This window comes from Marmota flaviventris, chromosome 6 (genome assembly GCF_047511675.1).
Source record: "Marmota flaviventris isolate mMarFla1 chromosome 6, mMarFla1.hap1, whole genome shotgun sequence".
NCBI classification, from domain to species: domain Eukaryota; kingdom Metazoa; phylum Chordata; class Mammalia; order Rodentia; family Sciuridae; genus Marmota; species Marmota flaviventris.
Window position 1 is genome coordinate 1,835,103 of NC_092503.1, and position 22,372 is coordinate 1,857,474.

The following is a 22,372-nucleotide window of genomic DNA, read 5'->3' on the forward strand; positions in this document are numbered from 1 at the left end:
CCAGCCCCAGCCACTCGCCTGTGCGCCCTGGACCCCACCTGGCCAGCCCCTCGTGCCTCAGGCCTTCTCCTGGCTGCCCTCCTGTGTCCCTGGGGACCTCACCTGGCTGCTCACCTGCGCCCCCAGGGACCCTACCTGACCACACACCTGTGTCCTTGGGACCCCACCTGGCCACACACCTGTGCTTTCTGGCTGCTCACCTGTCTCCCCCACCTGGTCACCCACCTGTGACCCGTGGTTCACTGGTGCTCCTGGGCCCCTATGTAGCTGATCCCCGTGCCCTGGACCCCACCTGCTCTTTCCCTTGTGCCCCGGCCCTTCTGTGGGTCTCGTGTCCCCAGGGCATGCCGACCGCACTGGACGTTTGGTCCTGGCCGCCTCCTGTTTTTCTCATGGCGTCTTGCGAGTGTGGGGACATGGACTACGGTCACTCGGAGAGCACGTGACGGGCTGGTACTCGCTTGGGGGGTCTGGAGCGTGAGGTGCCCACCCCAGCGAGAGACTGACGTCCAGAGTTGTGTCCGACCCCCCTGGCTGGGCGCCCAGGCACCCGCCGCCGGCCAGGGCGCAGCAGGGTGGCAGGCAGCCCGGCTCCCAGGCGGGAGGAAGTCAGTCACCCTTGGTCTGTCTGGTGCATTGGCAGTTGTTTATAGCAGAGCTGCTGAAAGAGTTGTGCCCGGTTTTGCAAAAAAAATGATTGAGGCCCAGTCCATCAGGGAAGCCAGAGGTGGCCAGGAGGACCCTCCTGTGAGGGCACAGGGCCAGAATGTATGTCCTTGAGTGTTAGCTGTGCACACTTCCACTGCGCGACCTGACACTCTGGATTCGTGCCTGTTCAGGACCTTGTTTAATAGCATCTGGTTTTGGTTTGTTGTAGGTGATTTTAAAACTAACAATATTTATTTGCTGGCTTTCTGGCACCAAAACACCCTTGGTAGATATGAACGTTCTAGTGAAATTTAATCTCTTTATCATTAAATTTCAGCTTGTAATGTTGAGAAAAATTTGACTCAGTGTTTTGGGGTCCTGATTTGCTTGTGGTGGGAGGCTGCTCTTCCTCTGTTCATCTTGCCTCTGAGCACACTTGAGATGGTTAGAGCCACTCAAAATCCTCAGTCTCAATGCTGATATAAACTGTTAGGTTCAGGTTACCAGTCTGAGCACTGATGTTAGCTTATACCTGACTCACAACTCATCTTCTGTGGTGAGTTTATGAGTTAGCTTCTAGTAAGCAAATTTACTATGTAGTGAAGTGTTCATTCATAGACTTCTAGCACAACTTTTGTAGTAATTTAATTTAAGGATTATGTTTTTTGGGAAAAATGATTTCTTTTTTTTGTGGTAGGATAAGAATATTTGGATGTAAAATATTGTCTTGGTACATAATCTTTTTGTTTTTGTTTTAATCTATTTTTAATTTTTTTTTGAGAGATTTCTCAAGTTTAGTTGGGGGAAAAAATCTTTTTTTTCAGTTGGGTATTAGAGTATTCAACTTATTCTTTGGTCTTTTAAATTCAGTTGACATTTAAAAAAAAATCCCAAGCCAGAAATGTAGTTAATTAATTTAATGAAATTCTACTTTTAAGTATTAATTTGAAACATTCTCATTTTCCTAGAGATATGAGTACTTATTAAAATAAAATTGGCTTGTCATTTGGAAATCTTTCTTCCGTCGCTCTGGAGGTGAAAAGTTGCTGTGTATACAGAGCAAAAATTGAAGGACTTTTTAAAAAAGATTGTATATTTCATACTGGTGTTTCCTCACCTCTTAAATCTGAACCTTTCTGTTTTTAGAAGAGATTCTTCAAAATCGTATTTGAAAGCCTTATATAGTGAATTGTTTTTAACAAATATCCGTGTTGCTGGGCCCAGTGGCCACAACTGTAACCCCAGTGGCTTGGGAGGCTGAGGCAGGAGGGTCAGGAGTTCAAAATCTACCTCAGCAATTTAGCAAGGCCTTCAGCAACTTAGCCTTCAGCAATTTAGTTAAACTTAACTTTTTAATAAAAAGTTAAAAGGGCTGGGGATGTGGCTCAGTGGTAAAGTGCCCCTGAGTTCAGTCCCCCCCCCCCGCAAAAAAAAGTCCATGTTATTTTTTTCTGAGCACTGTCATTGTGTATGGCTAGCTCACACTTCCTATTCTGTTTTGTAGAGAACCTTTGCATGCTTTTTTGTTTGTTCTTGTCTTAGAAGTTAAGCTTTACATACTATTTTTTTGCGGTGTATGTAACTTAATAATTCTCTAAACCAGTATTTTTAAGGATAGTGGTTTCAGTCTGCCTTATCAGAGTGTATATGAATTTTTTTTTTACCATCTAATGATTATTTTTACTCCATTTGGCCATTACAAATTGAATGTCTTAGCTATCTACAAGAACATAAATGACACATTAGTCCTTACTAGATATTCAGTAGATGTTGAACAAATCCACTGTAGAGGTTCACTTGTACAGACAAGATTTAAGCCTTGCATTTATTTTGTTGGGTAATTTTTTTATGAATGTGAATGAGAGCATGAGTTTTTTGCTTTTTCTTGCCTTTTTTGGTACAGTGATCAGTGTCTTATCAAATTTTATAATTGCTTTAATTATCTGTGATTGGTGAGCTTTGATAACCATGATAATTCTGAGTTTCTATGTTTAGGAAGATAATTAACATGGTTCTTTGGATTACATTTATTTTTTAAGAAGATTAAGATATATTTTAAAATCATTGTGGTTAAACTTGCTTTTCCTTAACATTCACATTGTGTGTAAAAAGAGAGTTTCCAAAAATGGGTCTCTTATTCTGTTGGAGTTTGTGAAATGAGGGTTGATGGTGCGGACATTTCATCACCAGGGGATTGGTGTTAGCTGAATTAACGTTGTGAGTACTGTGGGAAATTAGAGTTCATTGAAGCTCTTTAGTCCTCTCCTATCCTTCCTTTACTTCTTTAGGGGGTTCCCAGTGCTTTCCAAGGCAGAGTGCCTCCTGCTTTCCTTGGGATAGGGTTCTCTGGTCACCCTTAGGTCCTCCTGTGGGTTTAACTCACCATAGTTGTCTGGATAGCCAGAGACGAGTCTTCATCCCTCATTACCGGAAGGCAAACACTTCAGAGTTTTGTTCTTGAAAAGTTATTCTGTCTGTTGCATGGTAGGGGCTCAATAACAATTTTGTGGAAGAGTACTGAATATGACTTCCTTTGTGTGTACTTGTATTCCTGACAAAACATGGGACTTAACGCTTTTTAAAAATTTAGCGAAAATTGCCTTTTGTCTATAAAGATTTATGTTTACTTATCTTATTCTTCATCTTCTGTAAAGGTTAAACCTACATGCAAAACCTGTGCTAGGTAATTGACCATTTAGCTTCATGAGATATTTTTTATATTCATTTGTTTATTGTTTATTGAGTTCATTGCCTTTTTTCTGCCCTCATAGAAGATGTGTATGTTTCATTTAATACCTTGATTCATCTTGAGAAATAATGTGGTGATTTATATTTACTCAAAAATGCATGTGAAAAATAACTTTGGTTTGTGAGCAGAGGTGGAGCAGGGAGTCTTCAGGTGAGGAGCTGATTGCATAACTCAGTGAAGCTACGGCATTCCAGAGTAATACTTTGGTTCTAACTATGCTTTATCATGCAACTAAACTGTTTTGATAATGGCAGTTGTATCTTTAAGCTTTGGCACTGCTGAAAGCCCCATTTCCTTTTTCTGGGGGCTAATGTATGATGAAGTAGGTGGTTGCCGCTGATGGGTGTTTAGTATGCATCGGCATCTCTGTTCTTTTTCTTTCTTTCTTTCTTTTTGTAAATTGAACCTCAGTAGTGGTTATAACCTTTTAAAATCTTTATTTCCTATAATAATGGGCTAAGTTTTATATGAGTATCTGAGGTACAGCTATTGTCTATTTTTAGATACCTTTAAGTTGAAACTACATCTAGATCAGTTTCGATTTGCTATCCTTCTGCTAATGAAAAATTATGTTATGCAATTTGTTGACCTAATGGAATGTAAATGTTGTAGCTATAAACTTTTTATAGACTTTCTATTGTGATTAAATAACTAGAAGTAGCAGCATATCAGGAGTAGTAGAAGTGGTCTTTCATATTGAAAAATATAGGCACAATATCACTAAATTAGTGGGAAGCTTAAGAAGAATTCTTAAGAGTCATATTTATGTCATTAGGAATTTAATTGAGCAATTCTGTATGTAAAGCATCATTATTAGGCAGTGGCTATTCTGGAGGCATAAAATTATTTGTTTATAAACAGTGTTGCTAGACTTGAACTTTGATGTAATGTCAGAAAATGCTAATGAATAGCAATTATTTTGATATATACCTATTTTTCTTTACTATAAATAAAATGGACATGCAAGTAGCCCTTGTTGAACATAAAACTAAACTGACTCATTAGTTGAAAATTATTTCCACCTTAGGTTAGTTTCCTTGTTAATGGTATGTAGGATGTGCTTGTTCACCCTGGAGATGCCAGGGACAGGGACCAAGGATTTTCTGACCATATTTACGATTGTGAGTCAGATGCTGAGCAAAGTGCCACATCCCACAAGTTCTAACACTAACATGCCAGCAAGGCCTGAAAGGCAGGCCACTGGTGGCCTTCCATCCAGGGTCCTCACCTATAGGAGTTGTTGCAGGTGTGTACATCTTGTCAAATTTGGACTTTTTTTTGCTTTTTACTATGGTGGGGATTGAACCCAGGCCTCACACATGCTAGTCCTCACATATCACCCAACCCTTTTTCTATTTTCTTTGAGACAGGATTGCTCTAAGTTACCCAGGCTGGTCTCAAGCTTGGGATTCTTCTGCCTCAGCCTCCTGAGTCTAAGATTACAAGTGTGTGCCACCTCGTCTGTCTTCCATCTTTTTTCATGAGCAGATCTTTCTTAACATTTCTAGCAAAATTGTACCCCAACCTCCGAAATCTGAAATCCTCCAAATAAAAAAATTTTTTTAACACCAACAAGATGCCACAAGTGGAATATTCCACATCTGACCTCATGTGAAGGTTCATTCAAAACATAGGCACAATAAAAATATTGTTTACAGTTATCTGCAGGCTGTGTGTAAGAAAAATTTGAAGTTCATGCAAAGATTCAGGTCCCTTCCCTAAGAGGTCTGTAACTTGCAAATGTTACAAAAACTGGAGAAGTCTGAAATCCAAAAGTCCGGGACCTATTGGTCCCAGGTGTTTTGGAGTTCACAGGAGGGTTTGAACAGGCTGCGAGGTGGCAGGGGACATGTGTCTCTCTATCTCATGTTGTCTGGTTAGGCTTATTCTGCCACAGTAGAAATCTAAAAACTTGCTCATTTTGATACAGGTAGTTAATCAAACCACATTATAATCTAAGGAGTGAGCATACTTTGACGAAGTGAGAATAAGCACTAGAAAGGCGGCTCACACATGAAGCAGGGTAAGTTTCCCCAGTGTCAGTGATTCCAAAGTCACAGAATATGGGGTTTCATGTGTACATGTTCATAAGTGCATTTCAGGAATGAAAACATTTAGAGGAACTGAAATTGAGTGGTTTGCTATGGCTGGAAAATAGTCAAAATTTCTGTACTTTTGCTTGCGTGAAATGTAACATTAAAGAATATCGTAGGAATTATAGAAAATAAGAGCATTTTTGTTGCACTTGATCACATTGTTATATTTTCAGGTTGAATAGATGTCACTATTCAACTGGAGTTAGGAGGACTGTTTGGAGTGCTCTGTGACTGTTGGTGTTTGCACCAGGACAGCAGTGTAAATTGGGGTCTTCTCCACTGGCTCCAGGTGTGAACAGGACTGAGCTGCTGGAACTGTGTCTTTCCTGTACTTTCAAGCTGCCCAAAGTTTACTCGGCCCAACTGACCCAGGCAGAGGGACCAGCCATTTTCACAGAATATTCAGCTGTTTTCTGTGTTTTTGAAGCTGACTTCCTTTCTGGTAGGGCGGAATCAGACCATAAGGACGAGTTCCTGTTGAGTCTGGCTCTGCCAGCGTCCAGTAGAAACACTGAGCCTCACCTCCTGACGCACCGCTGGGAGTGCCTGACTTCAGCTGAGGAGGACTTGGACCACTCCTTTCTCATTGTTGTTTGAGTGTTGGTTGCTTAGGAGGGGTCCAGTTGGCTTGTTTTGGTCAGAATCACAGCTCATATTTGTGTTCCATGTTCCATGCTGGTCCTGCTGAAGGAAAGTCGGGGAGGTTCACCTCTGCCATGTTGAGTGACTGCCCACTGAGTGTGCCTGTCTTTGCCTGGCTCGGGGGTGATTCCCAAGGGGACCTCCTGTCCTATTTCCTGGTTTCCTTAGAACCAGCGGGAACTGTCTGGTGGTGGTGTGTGCTGCTATTGGCAGCTTTGTCCTGAGATTTGTGCCCCTTGCCATCCGGAGCTGTGTGTTTGATAGGAGGAGGACAGGAGCAGCAACCTGTTTGAGAATACTCCAGCTTTTAAATTCCATAGCCTCACAGGCACTGTAGGATAAAGTCATGGGTTGGGAGGCCGTCTTTTAAAGAGCAGTGGATGTCCATGTTGTCTGAATAATGTTGAGTGCTGTAGGCTCTGAGAACAGTGCTGTACAGGGGGTTTACTCAGGCTGTGGGAGCTTCTGTTCTGTATGTACTGTGTGATGTTACACAAGCTTTTGATGAGTCCTTAGGTTACGTCATGTTTTGCTTTTTACCTTAATTATGTTGTTGACAAAAACTTGAAGTTATTATTTTTAAGGGTCACTGGTAATGAACATAGAAAGAATCAGTCAAAATAAGGTTTCTAGTTTGAACTTAAATATTTTGTAACTAATCCTCCTTTAGAAGATTCTTTTGAAGACCTTGTGTTCTGCTACACTAAACCCATGTGTCTATCTTGTGCTTGGAAAGGATGTTTTTCCTGTGCATGGTCTTCTGCATCCTATGTTGATCATTTGGAAAACACTAATGCACTGTCACACACGTCTGCAGATTGTTGACAGGTTCCCTCAGACAGTGCCATAATGTGCTCACCAGGAAGCTCTTGAGTATAGGGATGTGCTCAAGCTCAGCAGTGCTGGGACAAGTTTTTAAACTCTTCATGATTGGCAGCCTGGTCAGGCAATGCTCAGAGGGATAAGCTTGCTTTGTTCATTTTTGAGGAAATGTCTGAAGAACTCCCAAACCTGGGTAACCGTAGTTTGTCAGTCATTCTTTCAAGAAAACAGTGTTCCATGAAGAGTGCCTCATCCAGTTCCTAGTGTAGATGTCACAGGCACTGGCTTGCCGCAGAAGTGAAGGCTTCCTTGTGTCCTTGGGCACACAGACCATTGAACGCATGTACTTCAAAGTTCAATAAAATCCATCTTTTTTTCTGTTTTATCAGAGACATTCTTAAGCAAAACTAGCTTTTTCTAAAGTGTAAGTGGTGCAGAGCAGTAGAAAGTACATTTGTGCTCCGTCCCTGCCACCCTGATGTGGCTGCCTTGACTCATGCATGCTGAGGCACTCCAGTGATCCTCCTTGCCTCCTGCCATCTGTGCAGCACACGGGAAAGGCCAGCATTGTCCAGGTGTTATGACAAGAACAGCCTTCTTCCTCACAAATGACCTTCGAGGAAACCCCTGGAGTTTGTGACCTGCTGCCCTAGTATACTTAGTAGTGGTTGCTTTTACAAATGATTTTTTAAAACATAACAATTCTAAAGTAAATGTAAATCTCTATTTCATAACATTTTCAAGTAGGACTATAACATAAACAGATGTCATATTTAAAATGTGAACAGAGTTTACTCTTAGTGTAGATTTCACATTAATTTTATGCATTTTATGTTTATTTTCTATATTTTTAAATACTTAATTTTTAGTTAAATTTTAGTTAGTGATGAAATGCAAATATTTACGCTTTTGTTATCCAGGAATGCTAGCCGCATCCTAGCTGAAGCAGTTTGCTGTTGGCTAAGCACTAGACTGGAGCCATGCCTTCTGAAAGTTTTCTAGTTCTTATAGGGCTTTTCCGACAGTGGTGGCTCAAGCATTCTGTCTAGTGTGATTACGTTGTTAATGTGGGCTACAGTCAGCCCTTGCCTGCCCTCAGCCTCCCTCTCCCAAGCATAGACTCTGAGTTACACCAGCATCGGCTACATGAGGATGTCTTTTTTTCTGTTTTTATTGTGTTTTGAAGATTATGACTTGAGAGACATTTGGACATATTTATGTTCTAAAACCCAGTACACACATTTGGAATTTTAATACTTCAAAATAGTGTGTGGCTTTCTATTTAAGGTTAACAGCATTTAGGATTAACTTGTTTCTACTCGGTGGCGACTTGTTTTGTAACAGGTATGCTGTGTTGTGGAATTGTGGCTGGTGTGAGTTCATTTTCAACATTATCAGATTGCCATTTCACTTATCATAGGTAGTGTTTCTGAGTTATTTTGGTGACGTGCTGCTTTTAACCAGTTAGTGGAACATGCTCATTAATAAACATATTCCTTTGATTTATTAGGATAATAAAATACAGGAAAAGAATCTTGATTGCTGAGTATATGGATTTGTAAAGATTCCTTTGCAGATCAGTTAAGCTCCTGCTTTTTCAAGAGGAGGTGCCTGCCAGGAGTACCATGGACAGTGGTTTTACTGCATTTCATGTTTAGGGCCTCCAAGGTTCAGAAATGTGGTTTTAATTCAAGTTTGGCAAAGGTGATCTTGTTGAGTTCATGGTGCAGCTAACATGATTTTTATGCCAAACTTGCTGATTTTAGTTTATAAACAATTATTTTTAATTACCTTCATGAAATAGTTATTTTGGGAGCTATCAAGAGTAGTGAAATGAAGATTAGTGAATCAGAAAGAAAATTAAATATATTTGTGGTATTATTTTTGTAGCTCTTTTTTTATTGGTTGTTCAAAACATTACAAAGCTCTTGACATATCATATTTCATACATTAGATTCAAGTGGGTTATGAACTCCCATTTTTACCCCAAATACAGATTGCAGAATCACATCGGTTACACATCCACATTTTTACATGATGCCATATTAGTGACTGTTGTATTCTGCTACCTTTCCTATCCTCTACTATTCCCCCTCCCCTTTGTAGCTCTTTTTAAAGTATTTCTTGAAAATGTGGTTGGACTTAAAGTTAGTGCGTTTCCTTCCCTGTAGTAAGGTCATATATTTAAAGGTGGTTTTTTTTTTTTTTTTTCTGTTGTTAAAAATGTGCATATTTTAGAATGTGTGGAAAGTACTGAGATATACACAGATAACAAATTACCCTGTATTCTGCCATCTGAAGAAGTTCTTCATTGCCTTCTGGGTTTTTCTTTCCTGATTTTATGTTATTTGTGGGGAATAAAGTGTTGGGTCTATGTTGCACCTGGTTAATTGTTTGCGTATTTAGCCAGGACTGAGTTGTGATTTTTGACCAGCCATGTGTCTGTCCATAAGCCTATATTTGGAACCCACCTTGGTAATTCTGGCAGCCACTCCAGAACTTGAGTTCAAGGAGTGCACACTGCATGGCTGAGGTCAGCGGCAGCAGTAGTGTGTTGCAGAGCTGCCTCCTCCAGGCCTCAAGGCAGCCCTGTGAGTGGGCACTTTTGCTGTTCTTATGTTTGGATGAAGAGTCTTAGGCACAGGGAGTTTAAATGACTTATTCCACAGTATGTAGCTCATAAGCCATGCAGCAATTATTTGAACCCGGATAGTCTGACTCTAGAACCTTTTGTTAACCATTGTATGAATAAAATTCCAAAATTTAAGTTTACTGCAATGAAAGTAGTGTTTGGAAGTTTTATAGGAAAATAATTTATTAATAGAATAGTTTAGAACTTGATTTTCAGGAAGAAGCACAGGTATGATGTAATGGGAGTTATCTTCTGTTTATTTAGCCCGCATGCTCGTGAACATCTGGATGCACATCTCATGCACGTATGCACGTGTGTGTGATTTTCACTGGAGGGCTTTCCCCAGCCCTCCCTTTGATCTCACTTTGAGCTGGGCCATTCTGTGTTTTGCAGCCACGTCTGTGAGCCTTGTTTTATTTTCCAACTCAGGCTGTGGTGCTACCTCTTATTGTGCATAGCAAACAGAAGTGTGAGTCTGAGTAAAGACAGGAGGCAGTTGTGGTGGTCTCACGATGGCTTTCCTGTGCCTTGGGAAAGGAAGGAAGGGTCAGACCCATTTTGGCAGCCTTGGCTGAGACTGAGCCCTACAAGCTCTGGCCTGTGGCTCCCAGCTCCTTTATGCTTTCTTTCAGTGATGTCCTCCTTGATGGTCATCCCTCCTTGCCTAATCGAGGCCTAAAAGTAAACAGCAAACCCAACTTGTTTGAGTTGTGATTTTTGCAGACCCCGACTTTTCTGCTAAGGCTTTGTTAATTTCCTGAAATTTATTTTATGTATTATCAGTTTTTCCCCAGATAACATTTGAATTTTAGTAGAATCTTTAGAGACAATTCCTTGATTATTATTAATAGTGCCTTATTATTGATTGAAAAAATATGTGCCGTTTCCAAAAGAGAAAGGATGAATTTCAGACATATGGAACAAGTTTGGAAATGGCCTCCTGTACCTTTTAGATCCTACACTCAGTTCTCTGGTGATAGACCTGTTTTTCTTTGTATGGGAAATAGTAGAACTTAGTGAACAGCCTGGAAGAAACTTCTTTGTGGGAGGTAAAGTACATTCCTCCCCGTTATCTTCAGGGGATCCATTCCAAGGCCCCCAGTGGGTGTCTTGAGACCAAGGGCAGTACCAAACCTTAAGCATGCTGTGTGTCTTCACACACGTGCACTCCTATGATGAAATTTAATTTATAAATTAAACCCAGAGATTAACAGCAACAGCTAATCATAAAATGACAATTATGCAATGCATAGGTAAGTGTTTGTGCTTTGGCCCTTTTTAACTAAGCAGGTTACTCAAATATCAGCACAGTAATGCCATGACAGTGTGTCTGGCAATCAGGACAGTGGAGAAGTGGGTAGCATAAGTGGTGTGGGTTCCCAGCACAGAGGGCCGGTTGCCATAAGATTTCTTCAGGACCCCTGAAGTTCCACTTTTTGGCACCTTGGAGATCCCTGCTCCCTGAGCATCTCTGGTAGCATGCATCAACTATAACATTCACTTTGAGTTGCCAGTTTTCTTTTTTTTGTTGTTTCTGGAAACACGTTCTGATCCTATTACTTCAAGAGCATTCTCTCCAGTGCTTCTGTTTGAGATCCTATTGCTCTGGGACTTTGCTGCTTTCCTCATTCCTTTCTTTCTTTCCCACCTCCATTCATCCATCTTTGGGCTTTTCTGTTCTCTTTAGAGGCATTCAAGTTTTGTTGTGTTTTCTTAGGAAGTATTTTTGCTAAGTCTTGTAACTGCCACATTATGGTACCTCATTATTCATTCAACAAACCTTTCCACTCCAGCCTTTCCCATGTGCTCTGGACTCAAGTGACCCCTGCCCTTCTCAGTGTGGCCCTACCTCATTGCTCCAGCTGTTCTCCTTGAACACTTTGACATTCTGATTGCCAGAGCCAGTGGTCCTTTGAGGGCACGGGGGATGGGGGCTTTATCTTAGTGGTGGCCCTTCTCTTTATAGAGGCTGTCTTACTCGTTGGAGGATTCCATTTTCTCTTCTGGTGGTAGGTTGCAATCCTGGGCTCCTGTCCTCTGCCCCTTCTTTCAATAAAAAAGGCCCACAGTTAACTGTGGGGCCATTGTCCTGAGATCAGGGAGGCAGGTAGTTTCTGATCTTGCCTGATGGTATTCTTACTTAACATTTGTTGACTTCACATTGTGCATCCTTACTGTGAAATTTAGAGTTTCATTGCATTCTCAGGTGGTGGGACATTCTGCTAGGGAGTTGGCAGGAGTCTTACTTCTCCTTCACCAGGATTTCACAATGGGTTCCATCCCACTGTGTCCATGTCTTCTTGCTGTCATCATGGAGTCTGGGCCAAGCAATCTAGGCGACGGTTTGCTTGCCTGTGCCCAAATCCAAGACTGGTGTTTAGCTTTAGACTGGCAATCAGTTGGGAATATTCCTTGGGGAAATGCTGCCGGGATCATGTTTAGCCATAGTTAGGGAGTCCCTGCTGGGGGAATTTTGTCATCTGCCACCAGAAGAGCAAAGGTCTGCGCCTTATAAGAGCAGGCTTTTCTGGAGGCTCATACCTGTTTTTCTGAAAAGGAGGCTGAAGGCAAGTTTTGTGACAAGTGATATGGGGAGTCTGTTTTTACAAAAATTTATGAGGATTAAGATTAGTTCGTGATTTTTTCACAGATTCTGTGAATTTGAAAGTCTCCTTCTTTTCTTCCAATTCTAGTTTTTCAGAAGTACCATTATGAGGAAGTTTTAGAATTTGTCTTCCCCAGTTATATTCTGAACCCTCAAATTAATACATGTGTGTATTTGAATTTTATTTTTCAATGGCATCAGAGGAGTTATGCTTTCCTGCAACATGTTTTATATTGAAGAAATTATCCCATAAATTAGAAAATGTATGTATGGACATAATACAGTTTGTACCTTTTAATAACTGCCCCATATTGCATTCCTCAACATTTCCTAACTGTGGAGGAGCGGTCCAGCATCTCCAGGACACAGAGTGAGGAGGAGGCTGCTGCGAGGGTTCTGTGTGTTCCACACAGCATGCCTTAGGAGTGGAGTTTGGGTCTGAGGTAGGTGATTCCCACGCTGGTACCTAAAAGGTCAATCCGTCTTCTACTCCGATGCCTGGTGGGATTGTGGTCATCCCAGCACTGGTTTCAAGGTTCATGGGGCCTTCTCCTTGTCGGGCTGAGAGCCGTTCACCAGTGTCCTTGCCATCCGTGTTGCCTTTCTGTCTGAATATTCTTTTATTATAAATTTGTAAAATTAAAAAAAAAAATCGATGTCTTGTGTTTACAAATACTTTTTCCTAGTTGGTTATTTTTGTTCTCTGATTTTATGGTATGTTTGTTATTAAGTGCCTTTTATTGGTTGGTTTCCTTATTTTTAGGGTTTTTGAATTGGAACTAAAAAGACCAAGGGAACAGTTAATGTTTTGCAATTCTAAATGTCCTAGCTGCAGTTAGAGTTGATGGCTTGTACCATTTTTCCCCTTTTACATTTGGTAGATGTGAGATTCAACAGAGCTTGGGTGGTCTTTTCTTCTTAAACCAGGCTCAGATCTATTAAAATTGCCAGTAGACCATGAGCATCAGAGGAGCCTTGGCTATAGACAGGTGTTTCGGAGACCTTTAAATGTTGGCTGGTTGAGATGCTTTGCTTTAAAAAAAAAAAAAAAAACTTGATTTTTTTTTTTTTTTTTAGTACAACTATAAATTACTAAGTTATTTTTACCTTAGTGTTTCTTTCTTTCTTTTTTTTTTTTCCATTTCTTTATTAAGAAGTTTCACAAGATGGACTACAGAGGTGTGCTTGTGTGTGTGTATCTACATATATATCCATAGTGTGTTTCTCTCTCACAAACACATATATATTACAATAAAATTAAAATGTTCCCAGAACCAGAGCATGAGCTTTAAAAAGGTCACAGATAGGCCATGAACTTTGATGATTGTAAATGTAGCTGTGTACCTCTTCATGACAGGGCTGCGTTTCAGAAGTGCATTCTAGGCAGCTTTATGGCACGAACATCAGACAGTGTGCTTACATGAACACAAAGATGGGCTGTGAAGTCAAGTGCATGCTTATCTGTGTAAGGAGAGTAGTCCGTTGCCTCTAGGCCATGGTGAATAGAGCAGCATGAGATCAAATCAAGCCCAAGAGAAAAGTGTGTGATCAGAGGGCACAGGAAATGGGAGCTGAGGCCACTACTGCTGTCAAGTTTTACTGTAATCTTATTTTTTATAAGTGGAAGGAGGAGGGCTGGGGATGTAGCTCAGTGGTAGAATGGTTGTTTAGCAAGCACTAGGCCCTGGGTTCCATTCCCAGCTCCCCCACGCCCCCCACACACACCCCAAAAAAAAAAAAAAAAAAGGCGGGGGGAGAAGGAAGATACTCTAAATTAACAGTGGAAAGCATAGTATATAGTAGCAGTTGTTTATTATCATTACAAAGTCTTACATACTGACCATAGCTACATTGCTCTACTTTTCTCTGTCTGGCTGTACAGTAGGTTTGTTTGCCCTAGCATCAGACCTGGGAAGTGCAAAAGCGGTGCCCTTACCCAGTCTGTGACACCCTAGGAGGGGAAGCTTTCAGCTCCCATTGTGGACCACCATCACTAGAGGCTGCCCAGCATGTGTGGTTCAGGGCTGCCACTGAGGTATCAAAAGACTTGAAACTGCTAATTCGCTGTTTTTAAAAAATATTTTTATGGACATTTTTAAATGGACACAATACCTTTATTTCATTTATTTATTTTTATGTGGTGCTGAGGATTGAACGCAGTGTCTCACACATGCTAGGCAAGAGCTCTACCACTGAGCCACAACCCCAACCCCTGCTAATTCACTTTTTAAAAATATTTATTTTTTAGTTATAGGTGGGCACAATATCTTTATTTTATTACTATTTTTTATGTGGTGCTGAGGATCGAAGCCAGTGCCTCACGCATGCTAGGTGAGTACTCTACCACCGAGCCCCATCCCCAGCCCTACTAATTCACTATTTTCAGTTTATTTCCACAAATATCATAGTAAATACACAGTCTAATAGATGGACAAAGGATATTTAGTATTTAAAAAGAAAAAAAAAACAGGACATTTTGTTTTCTTGGTACCTGGAGAACCTTCTGGGTGGAATATTGAAGCCTGATCCATGGCACTGCAGGGAGTTGCATGGTACTAAAGTCAAGATTAAAACAAACAAACAAACAAACAAAACCGGAGACTGTACAAACAAGGCTCTGCCAAATGATTCTGTGTTAAGACAGTTGTCGCTTTTCCAATTTGGTTATTTGATGTGAAGCTGTCACGGATAAAAGAGAAAATTAGTTTTCACTCTAACAGTTTAAGTGGTTTAATTTTAAAGGTGAAAACCACAGTTCAGGATGGCTTCACTTGCCTTTTTGTGCGAGGTGGGTCAATCCTAACTTCACCAGAACCCTGGTCAGGGCCCCCGTGTGCTGTGCTACCAGCCCTCCTTTCTCAGCTCTCCTGTTGGACTCCTGCACGGTTCATCACACCCACAGGACCCTGTCTCCCTGGACCTCCAGGGCTGTCTTCTTGTCCTGTGCCACATGGGGGAGTCCCTGGGGTTTGCTCCCATGCCCACTGTCTTCTCCAGACTTCCTCCTGAGTGGACCTTTCATCCTCGTTCTAAGAAGCATGAATGTGTTGCAGATTTATAGTTCTCAGCCCGGTCACTGCTCTGAACTTCAGCCCCACCCAGCTCTATGCAGCCTGGATGGCTTTAGGTGCATCTGGCGTTGCAGACTTAAGGTTTCCCCATCAGCCCACTTGGCTCTTTCTCCAGGCTCTCCTCCACGTTCCTGTGTGCACACTGACTGCCCGGTTTTATTCTAGATTCCTGCCTTGTCTAATCTATCAGCAAACTGCTGGCTCTACCTCCACTGTGTTTTATTATTTAACCACTTCTAAACATTCTGCTTCTGGCTTCTGACCCTTGTCCAAGCTGTCCCCATCTCTCATGTGGCCTATTCAATAAACTCTTACTTTGTATTGTGTTGTCTGTCACATCCTGGCATCTTACTGTTTATTTCTGTTCTTGACCTTTGCCCCAAGTCTGTTTCCCATCCTGAAATATACTTCTAAATCTTAAGCTAAATCATGTCATTTTTCTACTCAATCCCCAGGGATGGCTTTTGTATCACCCAAAGAATACCTTGCCCTGCCATCTCCATTGTGTCCCCCCGCCACTCCATCACATTGCTTCTCCTGTTCCCATTCTGCACTTACCATGTGGTCTTCTTTCAGCTCTCAGACACACAAACTGGGCTTCTGCCCAGAGTCTCCCCAGGGGTGTGCCCTGAGAATGCTCGTTTCACACGGGCAGGTGTTGCTCCAGACCAGTGTCCCTTCCTTAGACTTTCTGGGCTGCCCTGTGTGAAATGGTACTTTCCCTCTCACCAACATCCCAGGGCATCTGTGTACCTCCATCTGTCCTCACATGTGTCTGCTATACTCTAAGTGCCACAGGAGCAGAGACTCATTATTTTTCTTTTCCCAGGGCAGAGAGAGAGAGAGAGAGAGAGGGAGGGAGGGAGGGGCAGGCAGGCAGACCTCAGGGTTTACATCTATTCTGAGAATTCTTTGGCTCCTAGATTGCAGATTTCTTTTAAAACATTTATTTTAGATTGGCATTATCATATTAGTTGGCGTTTAAAATATGTAATATGATTTCAGAGCATTATTGTGATATGAGCTTTGCCCTGCAGCTGATTTGTGGCCCAGCTTTGGAGTCTGACCTGCGGAGTTGGTTTTGTTTCTTCCTGTTTGTAGGTGAGCTTCATCTTCCTCCCTTCCATTCCTTGATAATTACTGGACAAACACAGAGAGCCTTTGTCTTTTGTAACTGACCAGCTCCTAGTAGATGTTTGTTCTCCTTGGAGTTCTTGTGTTGGGGACCTCCTTTCTCAGGGCTGGAGTGTTAGTAACGGTCACTGTTACATTCTGTAACAACAGCTTGCATGCCTAGCTAGGATTTTGCCATGTGGTCTTCTTTCAGTTCTCAGACACACAAACTGGGCTTCTGCCCAGAGTCTCCCCAGGCGTGTGCCCTGAGAATGCTCATTTCACACCGGCAGGTGTTGCTCCAATGTTTTCATTTGACTCCCAAAGCCACACGGGATGTACTGTTGTCATATATACCCTTTCAGGTAATGAGCTTCAGAAAGCTTAAGAACTTGAATTAGAAGAAGAAGACTTCTTTTTCCTTTTCCCTCTGCCTCTCCCAGGAAAACTGTGCATCTGGAACTTCCTGTTAGTAGATGTAATGCATGGTTTTGATTGCTCTGTGCTATTCCATTGTCCAAATAAACTCAGTTTACTTCTCTGTACTCCTGTCTAGGAACGATTAGGTCGTTCGTACTTTCCTGCTGTGGCAAATGTGGATTTCATGACTGTCTGCCCTGTGTCCATCTGTATTCATGGAAGTCTGTTAGGTCTGGTACCTAGAGGTGGAATGCCTGGATTCCAGTTTACTGAGTATTGTCAAGTTAATCTTTGAGATGGCAATACCAGTTTACATTTCAAACTTCAGTACTGTCAAATTTCTAATAGGGTGAAGCGTTTGAAATAATAATGACTTAAGTCTATATTACTGATTTCAGTTGATTGAGCATGTTTTACTATATTTATAGTCATTTTGATTTTCACTTTGAGTTGCTTGTATATGTATTTTGTCTAGGCTTTTCCAATGAACTGTTGGTCTTTTTCTAATTGACTTGTAGGAATTCTTATATATGTTTTGAATACTAATTGTATATATTGGGTGTAAGTTGTTATTTATGGCTTTTGCTATTGCTCTTTAGATTGAGACTTTTTTAGTTGGCATATTTTCTGTTTTTTGTGCCTTCTCCCCTGCTGTTTGATGAGTTTCACTGCTCAGCTGTTTACATTGCTCTCACTTGAACCTCTTCATCGACTAGTGGAGATGCCCCCTCCCCACTACCCAGTGCTTGGTGCTGTTTATCCAGGAGTTGGCCCATACACTTTCTGTACTTTGTGATGTAGATTTAGATTTCTCTTTTTCAAACTCAGCTGTGTGGTGAATCCCATGTTTGTTTCATATTGTCTGTTGTGTAGGAGAATGGTTACTGAGGTCCACTCATCAAGTGGCCTTATAAGAGGCTGTGTAGCAGGGTGGTTAAAAGTGTGGCTTTTGCTTCAGGACTGCCTGACCTGAATTCTGGGCCACTAGTGCAGCTGTGTGGGGGTCGAGCTGCTCTCTCTTCCTTAGGTCTGTTCCTTCTGTGAGGCAGAACAGGAGCAGTGCCTGCCTCCTAGGTGCTGTGAAATTGAAGCAGGCGATGCATCAGAAGCCCTCAGCACAGCATTTAGCATAGGCTGAGTGTTAGCCTCAGTCATCTGCGTGAGCAAGAGGAAGATTATTTCTTGAATGTGCTTATTGTATGTGCCATTATTATTATTTGTGTTTTCTTTTCCCTTCACTTTGTTTTGCTTTCTTTGTTCTAGTAGAACATCTTGTTTGTCTCAGGAAGGAAATTCAGGTCTCTGTGTTGGGCTTCCTATCATTTGATGCTGCGTGGAGGTAGGGCAGTTTCCACTGAAAAGTTCAGGTCTGCTGTGGGTGCTTTAGGTTGACTCTGTATTCCTTGTCTTAAAGTGAAGAAGAAAATTATGTTTGTGGTAGTTTCTGATTTTGTGTGCAGTTATATCTAAAAATGGTAATATTTTCTTTAAAAATGTCCTTAAATGAGGTTTCATGAATAGTGTGACTTTACACAGAAAAGCAGAAATACTGATTTTGAGGTTTCCCGTTATGGAATTGATTAATACTTGCTGTATTTCTGTGCTCCTGTCTTTGAACACATGCCTGTGCTGTGTGCCATTAATCACCTAAGGACCTGTTGCAGGATCTACTTGTGTTGGCCTCTGTGTGTCTGTGTTAGCCAGGGGCATCTGTGTGACTACATGGAAGAAAGAATCTCAGGACTAGGGGCTGAGGTCGCTTCTGAGCACGGTTTCCAACAGTGGATGAGATTCTAGTTAAGTGAGTGAGTGACTCCTCACAGTAATGCTCTTTGCAATTTGTGTCAAGGAAGCGCCTCATTGAGCAGTCAGCTGTGTCATCAGAATCCTTTTGCCCCTCCCTCCCTTCTCTAAATTATTGCTGTTGAGCTCCTCAGCACCTTGACCTCCTTTCCAAAGCTGCCAGGCTGACTTGCGTAGCTCACTTTTTTGTTTTCCTCAGTCCTGATACCAAGTGACATTCCAGTCTATGGTAGTCATTTGGTAATGCAAATAGTGAAGCAGGAAGGGCAGGTGGGAGGGACTGCTTGGCACCAGGTCCCCAGTTCAGGATTGCTCCTGAAACCCAGGGAGAGATCATCTTGAACCAGAGGAGGAGTCTTGTTTTAGTTTGTAAAATTCCCACTAAAAGCAGTAACATTCATGTTGCACTCACTACTCAAAAAATATTTTGTTTCTTGTTGTTCTTTCTGTTTCTGTCCCAGCCCCTGGAGAGTGCGCCTCTCTTGAATTGGGTGTGAAAGGCCTTAAGACAGAGGGTGAAAAGCTGCCTGAATGTTAAATGTGTTTGTTTGCTAATGCAGTACTTTAATACAGATTTGAGGATATTTTCAATTTAGGTAAGTGGTTTGAAGATCTTTTCTTTCTTTTTTCCCATTTTTTTATTGATGGAGATTTTTTCTTAACTTGGCTGAATGCTATGAAATCCATTTTTAGTATACCGAAAAGGTGTAGATGGAAATTTTGATTGCGGTTGCCAGAGTTTGAGGATTTATGTTACTTTGATGTGGAAGTTAGTAAATACAAGTACATGATAGCTGGCCAGTGTTTGTGTAAAAATCTGTATGGTTCATTACCCCGTCCTTCAAATTTAGAAACTTATAATATTCCATATGCACAAAGGAGAGTCTTCATACAATTTTCTCATCTCCTCTGCTTGCGTTTTATTCTGGCTGCCATAATTCTGAGGTAAGTTCAGGAACTGCAAGACATTTCATACTTTTATGTATTTTTTTGGGGGGGTAGAATCAATTGAATCATTGGAAATGATTTGAACTCTTGGAGATTTTATTTCAACAATAGGATTATGACTATATAAAGGTCATTTTATTTTCTTCTGCAAAGCTTATTCTTTTATGTTCTTCACGCAGACCTTTAGTGCGTACTCAGGGTGTGACACCCATCAGCAGGTGCCTTGTTTTTGTATGCTCTAGATCACATGTTTTTTTTACCACATGCAGGAGTAGCTCTCGCTCCATGGCTGAGCAGGTTTGGGAGGACTCACCTATCTCCCCAGGGTCACAAGCTGGCAAGTGGCTATTTCCAGGGCTCCACCTCACTTTCTCACTTTTTCCACCACACATTTATTGCTGCTCTTTGTGATGTTAAATAATTTATTATATATTTCTAGAATCAAATCCCTTGGGTTTTTCTACAGCGTCTGTATTTTTATGAAAATATTTTATTTTGTATGTAATTATAGTTTGCACTTTATGACAGGTTTTTTTTTTTTCCACATCAAGCAGTTTAATATGGAAATCTTACAGCAGATGAAATTCAGGCTTTAGAATTTTCAAGTTTCATTCTTAGTTCATCATTTTGTTGTTTTTAACTGACCTGTTTTAAAGCAAATCCTAAGATGCATTATGTCATTTCTCCCTTGTTTCAGTGTGCATCTCAATACTCGGGGCAACCAAGTTAGCCGTAATTCCTCTTTATTGTGCATTCCCTGTCTGTGCTCAGATTTCCCTGTATCTCAAAAATGTGTTTTGCGGTTAATTGAATTGGAGCCATAGGAGACTCTCCCTGAAGGCAGCTCCCCTTCAATCGAGGCAGTGGTGCTGTGCCTTAGGTGTTTGGAGAATGCTGGATAGTTTCCCTGTAGCAGCTCCCTGTTCTGGTTGTGGCTTGTCTTTTTCAGTGTGATGGTGTCTGACTGAGGCTCAGCTGCCTTCAGATCAGCTTCTCCATGTGTTCTGTGGGCACTGCTGGTCTCTGGGGGCAGCATCCCAGGTCTAGTTCCTAGAGCCCTCTCCTGTCCAGCTCCTCACCAGCATTCACCAGAAGGTGCTATTATGGTGGCCTTTGCCCAGGCCTTTAGGGTGTGGAATGGCAGTTTTAATAATTCCATTATTTCTTTCATGTTTATTTGTTGAGCTTCTTGGGTTTTTTGTTCTTTTTTAAAAAATATTTTCTGTTTCTTTTTAAAAAAATTAATCAATTTATTTGTTCTGATTTGTTATACATGATAGCAGAAGGCATTTAGATTCATAGTACACAAATGGAGCACAATTTTTTATTTCTCTGGTTGTGCACAAAATAGACTCACACCATTGGTATCTTCATACATGTATGCAGGATAATGATGTCCATCTCATTCCTATTGGTTGAGATTCTTTAAAGAAATAGGAATATGTTTTCCTTACCATCCAAAATAGGAAAGCAGAAAATACTTTTTTTTTCTTGAGTTGCTTATTTTCAGTTGTTTCAACTAATTTTCAAGTTATCATTTTTCTTTATCAGCGTTTCGATTGTGTGGGTTTTTACATGCAGTGCGTTTCAGGCTTCCTCTTACTTGTGTCCAGTTGCCATGCACTTGGACAGCTGTGCCTTTTGGTTGGCTGAAGGTTCCTTTGATGTGAACCCTTAGTCTTTGAGAGCTGCTTTCTTTCCAGAGTAACCAGATGTCCCAAACTCATCTTTCACTCTTTCTCCTATAGCCCTGAAGCCACACTCCCCTGGAGCTGTGGTCCTCAGTGGAGAGTCGTGTGGAGGGCTGAGAGCCAGGTGCTGGACATGCTTGTCTTTGCTTCTAAGCTGGTTCTGTGGAAGAACTAGCGGGTAGTTTTTCCTTTTTTTTTTTTTTTTTTTTTTGTGAGTAGAAAAATACATGTTCTAAGATTTCAGATTGACTTTATAGAATTTTTAATTTCTATCATTTTATATCTCTTTTCTTTTATATTGAAAATTTTGTCATTATATTCACACAATGACTTTCTGGCATTATTCTGTTACATAGTTATTACATAAAATAATACCAGTATCACTACTTAACAATAGAACTTTTGAAGGAGGATTAACATTTCTTTGTAGATATTTGTCCTTAGACTACTTCACTGGGAATGTGAAGTCAAAAATTGTTTTCTAAAGTCACTTAGAAAAAAATCTTCTTTTTTTCCTGTGCAGTAATGTGACCAATTTGAGATACAGTTAGACCCATCCATTTCAACTTGATTTATGTTTTCAGTGATTGTTTTTCATTAAAACTTAGTTTTTCTTATTTAAAATACTTGCATGGTTCCAGAGGTATACCTATGCAATGGAGGGTGCTTGGGAGAGCTCACCTTGTGTGTTGCATGTGGATCCATTCACTCTGAGTGTTCTTTGTGGTGTTTCCTGCCCCTTCTCAGGAGGGACTCAGGTGCATGCCACTGAACTCTGTCCTTGCTTGACTGTGTGTCTTGCATAGTCTGCCTTCCCACATCTGCGAGCTTCCTTGATGTTTTAAAAGCAGCATCTTATCCTGCTATATGGATGTACCAGAATCCGCTCACCCAGCCCTGTCGCTGGATTGTGTCCAGGCTTCTGTTGCTCTTGCTGGTATACCTCTGGGGTAGGTACACACAAGTGGGCTGCTGTGTCAGTGTGTGTGTATGTGTGTGTGTGTGTGTGTGTGACTTTTCCATGCGTTGCTGTGTTATCAGTGCTTGTGCACTGCATCCTTCCCAAGGTAGAGGTTTTGCAGCTGAGTTGTTGAAGAATGACCCTGTTAACATTGTTCTGTTTTGAGGTGGT

At 41.2% G+C, this 22,372-nt stretch overlaps 1 protein-coding gene across 9 annotated transcripts in view; it reads left to right on the forward strand.

Moving 5' to 3' along the window:
- Afdn (afadin, adherens junction formation factor) overlaps window positions 1-22,372 on the forward strand; it is a 126,167-nt gene that overhangs the window by 505 nt on the left and 103,290 nt on the right. The gene's annotated exons all lie outside the window — the stretch shown is intronic.